The sequence below is a fragment of the Triticum urartu genome, chromosome 6 (genome assembly GCF_003073215.2).
Source record: "Triticum urartu cultivar G1812 chromosome 6, Tu2.1, whole genome shotgun sequence".
NCBI lineage: Eukaryota > Viridiplantae > Streptophyta > Magnoliopsida > Poales > Poaceae > Triticum > Triticum urartu.
This window is the reverse complement of record NC_053027.1, coordinates 56,921,043-56,927,880: the sequence shown is the minus strand read 5'-3', so window position 1 is coordinate 56,927,880 and position 6,838 is coordinate 56,921,043. Positions and strand designations below refer to the sequence as shown.

At 46.9% G+C, this 6,838-nt stretch overlaps 1 non-coding gene across 1 annotated transcript; it reads left to right on the top strand.

Annotated features, from left to right (window-relative positions):
• Positions 1 to 4,824: 4,824 nt before the first annotated feature.
• Positions 4,825 to 4,913, top strand: TRNAM-CAU. Its single transcript is given in 2 exon segments — positions 4,825 to 4,862; positions 4,878 to 4,913. It is a non-coding gene; the product is annotated as a tRNA-Met (tRNA).
• The last annotated feature ends 1,925 nt before the right edge of the window (positions 4,914 to 6,838 follow it).

The following is a 6,838-nucleotide window of genomic DNA, read 5'->3' as shown; positions in this document are numbered from 1 at the left end:
GGCAGAACGGCGACGTGGCGGGGTCGGCAACCCCGACCGGCGGCTACTGGGCCGACAGCAGGATGGCGAGCACACAGAGGGCGGCGGCCATCACTCTCTCCTTCTTCTTCCCCCCATTGCTTCTGGACTTGTGCTTCTTCCTCTCTTGCCTCTGACGAGGATCGTTGGGCTGCACGGCGCCCCTCTTTATAGGAGTGCAGTGGAGAAGGGTTTCGGTCGACGAGCTTGTGCTGCTGCACATGCCATTGATTGATCCTGAAGAAGCATCTTTCTCAAGAGATGAGCAGAGCTTCATTCCCAAAGAATCTTGTCTTGAAACAGGGATGCTCTACTCCGCTGCCGTATCAAGGATGGTTGTTACAACTAACTTCCCCTCGGAGGATTGCTTCCCTGTTCTATGAATCGAGAGACAAATTCCAGTATTAGTTTCTTATCTTTGCAATGCATACAAACATACAGAGATGAGTAAGTACGAAAGTACTGATATGTGCACAAGTTGTTGTCGCGCAAACAATGTGTTACTACATACACGCATCGATCTTATCCCTCTGAACAACGACGCAAGTTTGTGCTGCAACCGGTACATGGAAAGCACACGTTAACGTTTCAGAAAAAAAAGGGCACACGTTAAAAGTTGTCAGAAAAAAGGTGAAAACAATTTAACACATTGAACTTGCATATCTCATGTTACAAACTTTCAAATCCAAATTTGAGCCATGAGAAAATTAATAACCAAATTCAGCTATGGCAATGTTAGTTGGCTCAACGTCCGTTTTAATGTAACTACTATTTATATATAACACGATTTATTACGTTCATTTCTTAGGGTGTAGACTAAATTTGAATTTGAAATGTTGTTAATGGTAAATATATGGTGTATCTTTGTGCAAAGTTATTTTCAGCATTTTTTAGTTACTTTTGCTGTGTGTTTTCAAGTTTGGTGCACAATTTGTTGTTGCTCAAGCAATGTGTATATATACATGCATAATATATTTGGTCGGTACATATTACATATAGACTTGCGTCCTCCTTTTTAGGGGGCACACGGCTCCAACTTTTTATCCATAAGCCTATATACGGAGACACAATTTTGCAATGGTTACATTTGTGTCCGAAAGGGATTTCATAAAATCAACCAGAAAAGCTACGACCAACAATGGTCGAGTTACAAAGCTCCTCCGGATAGTAGCTTAACCAGCAAGCAGTTCGCTGTTGAGAATGACCCATAGATACAAGAAAATTGCTACTTATTTATGGAAAACGGCTTCCGCCTTGCTTTATGTATAAAGCAACGGCCAACTTACAACTCGACGCAAACGACCACAACACACACTAAAGGCAAGATATATAGGTGCGAAGGTCAATGACAACAACCCCATACAACTCCAAGTAGACAGTAGATGGATACTAAGCACACTCTGGAGTCGATAAAGCCCTCAACCTTGAATCGCCATCGTGAAAAGGTGAAGTTGAAAGTCGACGAACCATGAGTCCCAAGACGGTGCCTTTTGGAAGAACACGACACCGGAGCGCTGCCATCGCCCCAATCCAAAGGATCAAGATTTTCACCTGGAGCACGATGAAGCACAAGGTGCAACCACGATAGAGACTTCAAGAAGAGGACGAAGTCCATGGACGCCGCCTCCGTTAGCCCGGCCAAAGCCTTTGAAGGTTTTCACCCGGCAAGCATGCCTCGCCTTTGACCAGGGTGCGGCAAGTCGAAATCTGCCACACCACCGCCATGGTCGCCAAACACTACACCACGCCATCCCCATGACCATGGCAGGTAGCTCGCACCTGAACCACGGGCTTCGCCCATGAGCACCATGTTCCCACCACCAAGGCCGCGCCCTAGAGGCAAGGCACTGTGGAGCCCATCCATAGCCACGAGTGAAGCAACGATCAGGAGACCATAGAGTCCTTGTCGTTCTTATTTTTCTGTTTATATGGTGTTGTAGCCTTTTTAAGCACGTATTCTATAGGTTTAGGATGAGAAGAGCCTATCAACGCAAAAAAAGAAAGAAAGAAAGATGAAAATCCTAGATTTACCGATTGCTTGGAAGAACCAACCAACAACCTAATGTAAAAGAAGTTAGAAGAGGATAGATAGACTTCGGGAAGTTGCTCAACGTTTGTATACCCGCACAGGTTTGTATACGAACAGTAGCCGCTGTATCGTTTCTCATACAACAAAGGGGTGGTGGCGCAGTTGGTAGCGCGTAGGTCTCAAAGGAGTGATCCTGAGTCAAGATGGCAATGGGGCCTTGAAACCCGCGTTCCCGCGGGTTTTTACCCTATTAGGGACGTGGATGGGCGACTTTCTATCCCCACGGGGCTTCTCGTGGGTACATTATAAAACCCGGCATGTTTCGCGGGTTTAAACCCGTTTGAGTACCACCCGACCCCGAAACCCGACAAAACCCGTCAAAATACATTATTTAACACGCACCGATCCATCTTGACTCAAGTGGCCCAAAGCTACAGTGCCCGAGCAGCCGAGCCCCACAGCGTCGAGGCCCTGGAGTACAAACCAACCCCTCGCTCGGTCGCTGCAGTGTTGCTCACTCTTTAGGACTCTCTCTCCCACACAACACGAAACCTAAACCTAAACCTAGGTCCCCCAGCCGTCGCCTACTGCTGTAATATGCTCCTGTTTTTTTTCCAAATGTTGCTGTTTTCTTTGACTGCTCGTGGGGACGGTTCCCCGTGGGTTTTGAAAACCTGATGGGTTTAGGGGACAGGCAAAAATGTAATCCCGCGCACGTTGATGGGGACGGGGATGGGTTTATGATTTTCTCGTGGGGATGAGTTTGGGCAAGCAAAAGCCGGTGGGTTTTGTCCCGTTGCCATCTTGAGGTCGAGGGTTCGAGCCTCTCTCACCCCAATTTAAAATGACCATGTCATGATGATACGCTCAGTGACAACTTGGGTCGTCACATCACCACCTGAATTATCAGGTGAACCAGGTCCATCTTGTTTAATTTTTTATTTACTGCTGTAGCTCGAAGCTGGTTCACCAGATAACTACAAGAAAACAGAGTACGTTTCACTGAACCGAGTGGAAATCAACCAAATTCTTCCACATATAACTTGCCATCTACATTGCTCTTTACTTCCAACATTGAACCAAACTTCTGTTGCCCCACACGCCATTGATTCTAGTCTGATGCACAAGCCATTGATTCTCAAAGAAGATTTTCTTTTCTCAGAGATGAGCGTACATATGAAAACTCAGATGCTCTGCTCCGCTTCCGTGTCAAGGATGGAGTGAACTAAACCCCTTGGCTGTTAGAACTATCTACCCCTCTCCATTCCATGGATCGACTGACAAATGCTATTCTCGGTTTCCTATAAAGAGGAGCAACGCGCTGTGTAGACAGGTTGTTGCTCAAGATATTATTTTTTTCGACAAAGGATGGATTTTATTTGCTCAAGATATAACTTTGCTCTTTGCCGTCGTAATTGGGTATGTGCTCATTGTGTTTGTATCCCGTTAATTCTTTATTTTGAGTTGATAAAATCCATCCTTTATCCAAAAAGTGGTGCCTCCTTGGTCTACCTACTAGTTTATGCTGTAAATGCAAATTTATGTTCTCCTTTACAGAAGAATTGGCGGTGCAAGTGCCACTTCTTTGCAGAGGATTTCGCCGTATATAACAGATGCGTAAGTAAGCGCACAATTAGTTCTATGCCAGCGCAAAGAGGAACCACAGTCGCTCAACACAATTAGTTTTAGAATCAATGACTCAATGCTCAGTTGATCTTCAGTTAGCATTTTGTATGAGTTGTGAACATTCTGATGCCTCCGGTTGATGCAGAGTTGCTCACTAGTATAAACTAAACCACTAGAACTCTTGCTCCTTTTGGAGCTCATTTGATGTCTAGTGTTATGTTTTCCCCATCTTGGTTGAATTTGCAACTGATCCATGTGCTCATCCTATGCTATTTTTTTTTTTACAAAAGTAAACATAATCTCCGTTCGACGTGAAGGGTTCTGCTGCAGCCACCGTTGATGATTGATTCCAAGTCGCTGGCTAGGGCGGCTACTACTATATTTTGTGACCACACCATTGGTTCTAGATTACAAGTGCCAATTTCTGTTCTTGTTTATGGAAGGTTTGGCCGGACATAGCTGCTGCGTAAGTAAGGGCACAGTTAGTTGTGTCTGTATCAGCGCAAAGACGAGCCGCGGTCGCTCAGCACTGTACCAAATTGGTTATTAAGATATTAAGTTGCGACTTGGATTATTTCCTCTTGGTGGTAGAATCTGTTGTGATCGATGCGGTGGCATGAATGACCCAATGCTCAGGTTATCTTCAGTTAGCATATTGTATGAGTTGTGGACTTTCTGATGCAACATACTGTGTGCAGTTCCTTTCTTCATTTCTTCAACTCTAGATTTTTTTTTGAGCATCAGTATAGACACAAACGCTTATATACACACGCATACACTCACCCCTATGAACGCACACACGCACACCCTACCCCTATGAGCATCTCCGAGAGACTGAGCCGGCATATCATTTTGAGATTTACGAAGTCACCGTAGGCGCCTCGTCGTCGACGGGAACGTCTCCTCCCACTGAAAACGTATCGCCGGAAATCCTAAAATAAATCCAGAAATAATGCGAGCACCAGGATTTGAACCCTGATGGGTTGGGAATACCACTGTCCACTTAACCAACTCAACCACAGGTTGATTCGCTCTTCAACTCTAGAATTGACGATGGAAGAACCAGCTGATTTGGAAAGTGTTGATCTTTGCTTAGTTTGAACCAACAGAATTGTTATGAAGAAACATTTTTTCTCCTTTAATTCAACAAAGGGGTGGTGGTGCAGTTGGCTAGCGCGTAGGTCTCATAGCTAAGACGTGAGTGATCCTGAGGTCGAGAGTTCGAGCCTCTCTCACCCCAACTTAAAATGACCATGTGATGATGAAAACGCTCTGTGACAACAACTTGGGTCGTTATATCTCCATCTAAAATATCAGGTGAAATTGAGCAAGTTTGAACACGGTCATTTTTTTTACTCCAGATGCAACCCGATGGCATGGAAAAACCTGAACCAACTTTCTTCAGATTCAGAGCTACTGATTGTATTGTAGCATACTGAATTCAGATTTTGCGAAACTACCGCCAAGTCGTCGCGCGTACCTGTTTCGTCATGTGAAAAGGAAAGGAAAACGGAATAAATTTCACAAGCAACCAAATTCTTTCATAATGTACATATAATTTGCCATCTCGGTCATTTTTTTTACTCCAGATGCAACCCGATGGCATGGAAAAACCTGAACCAACTTTCTTCAGATTCAGAGCTACTGATTGTATTGTAGCATACTGAATTCAGATTTTGCGAAACTACCACCAAGTCGTCGCGCGTACCTGTTTCGTCGTGTGAAAAGAAAAGGAAAACGGAATAAATTTCACAAGCAACCAAATTCTTTCATAATGTACATATAATTTGCCATCTCTATTTCCAATACTAGCAAAATCAGTTTGTTTATTCGGCCACAAGACATCTTCATCATCATGCATGGCTCTAACCGTGCATTGCATTGCGGAGAGAAAGCCAAAGATGAACAAAGATTAAACTTTGCCGAAACGAGTGAAAGCCAACCAAACTCTACTATATGATTTGCCATATTCAATGGTTGCATATGGATATAGATGCCTCATGACAAAAAATAATTTAAAGTATCTATGCTGATTTGTTCTTTTCATTGCAAGCTACTACTAGTTTGCCTCATCAAAGAATAGAAAGTGACTTTCACTACACATGTATTTCTACTCTTTACTTCAACTTTTCCAACTTTATGCACCGGACCACACTTTTTCTCTCCAAACACCCGCCTCCTGCAGAGGATCTCGCTTCCCTATTCGAACCTATTTTTTCTGTCGCCCGATTCTACATGGCATATGAGGCATCACCCTGTGGCTATGCATTAAGTAGTAGTAAGCTTTCTCTAGTAAAATGGCTGAGCTGATTATGCAAGCCATAAAGTCACTCAGGGATAAAGTCACGCTTAGGCACTTGACGTGGACTCAAGTCGGTTTGCAGGTATTTTTCTTATCCAACTACATTATATAAAACTCCCTCCCTCCCCCTCTCTCTCGCGTCGTCTCCCTCGCGAGGCGACCCGAGGGCCCCCAGATCCTAGCGCCGCCAGGCCGGTCCCTGGCTGCTCCTCTGCCGCCGCTGTCACCGGCCCCTGCCGCGGTGGCGGCGGGCCCCGTTCCTCTAAGGGGAAGGGGATCTCCTGCCGTTGCGAAGGGCGAGGCGGACTTGGGCCCCGAGGCGGCGGCCTCGGTCTGCGTGGCGACGGCGACCGCTGCGGCCGCTCGGGCGGCGTGGGGGTCGGGCCTGGGCGCGGTGCTGCTGTCGCGCCGGGCGCGTCCTTTGGTGGAGGGAGGGCGCTCTTCGTCCTGCTCGGCGGCTGGCAACAGCGACCCGGCGGCGTCTCCAGGCGTGTTGCATTGCAGATCCGGTGGCCTGGTGCCCGTCCATGCGGTGGTGTGCGGGGCTCCTTGCCTCGGCTCAGATCTGGTCTGGATGGGGAGGGGTGGCAGCCCTCCTGTCCCTGCCTGCTGGCTTCGAGCTGGCCTACCTCTGCGGGCCAGGGACTGCGGTGCGGCGGTGCTGCTCGTTTTCGTGGCGGCAAGGTGTGATGCTCCGATTTGGATCGCCGGGGCGGGCCTGATGCGGTGGTGCTGCTCGTTGGCGGCCGAGCAGCGACATCGAGTGCGAGGGTGGTTCCTGTGTGGCATTGACGCGATTGTTGTGCAGGAGTGTACGGGTCAGCGGAGGTGATAGTTGACTTTGGTTGGCTGCGTGGGAGTGA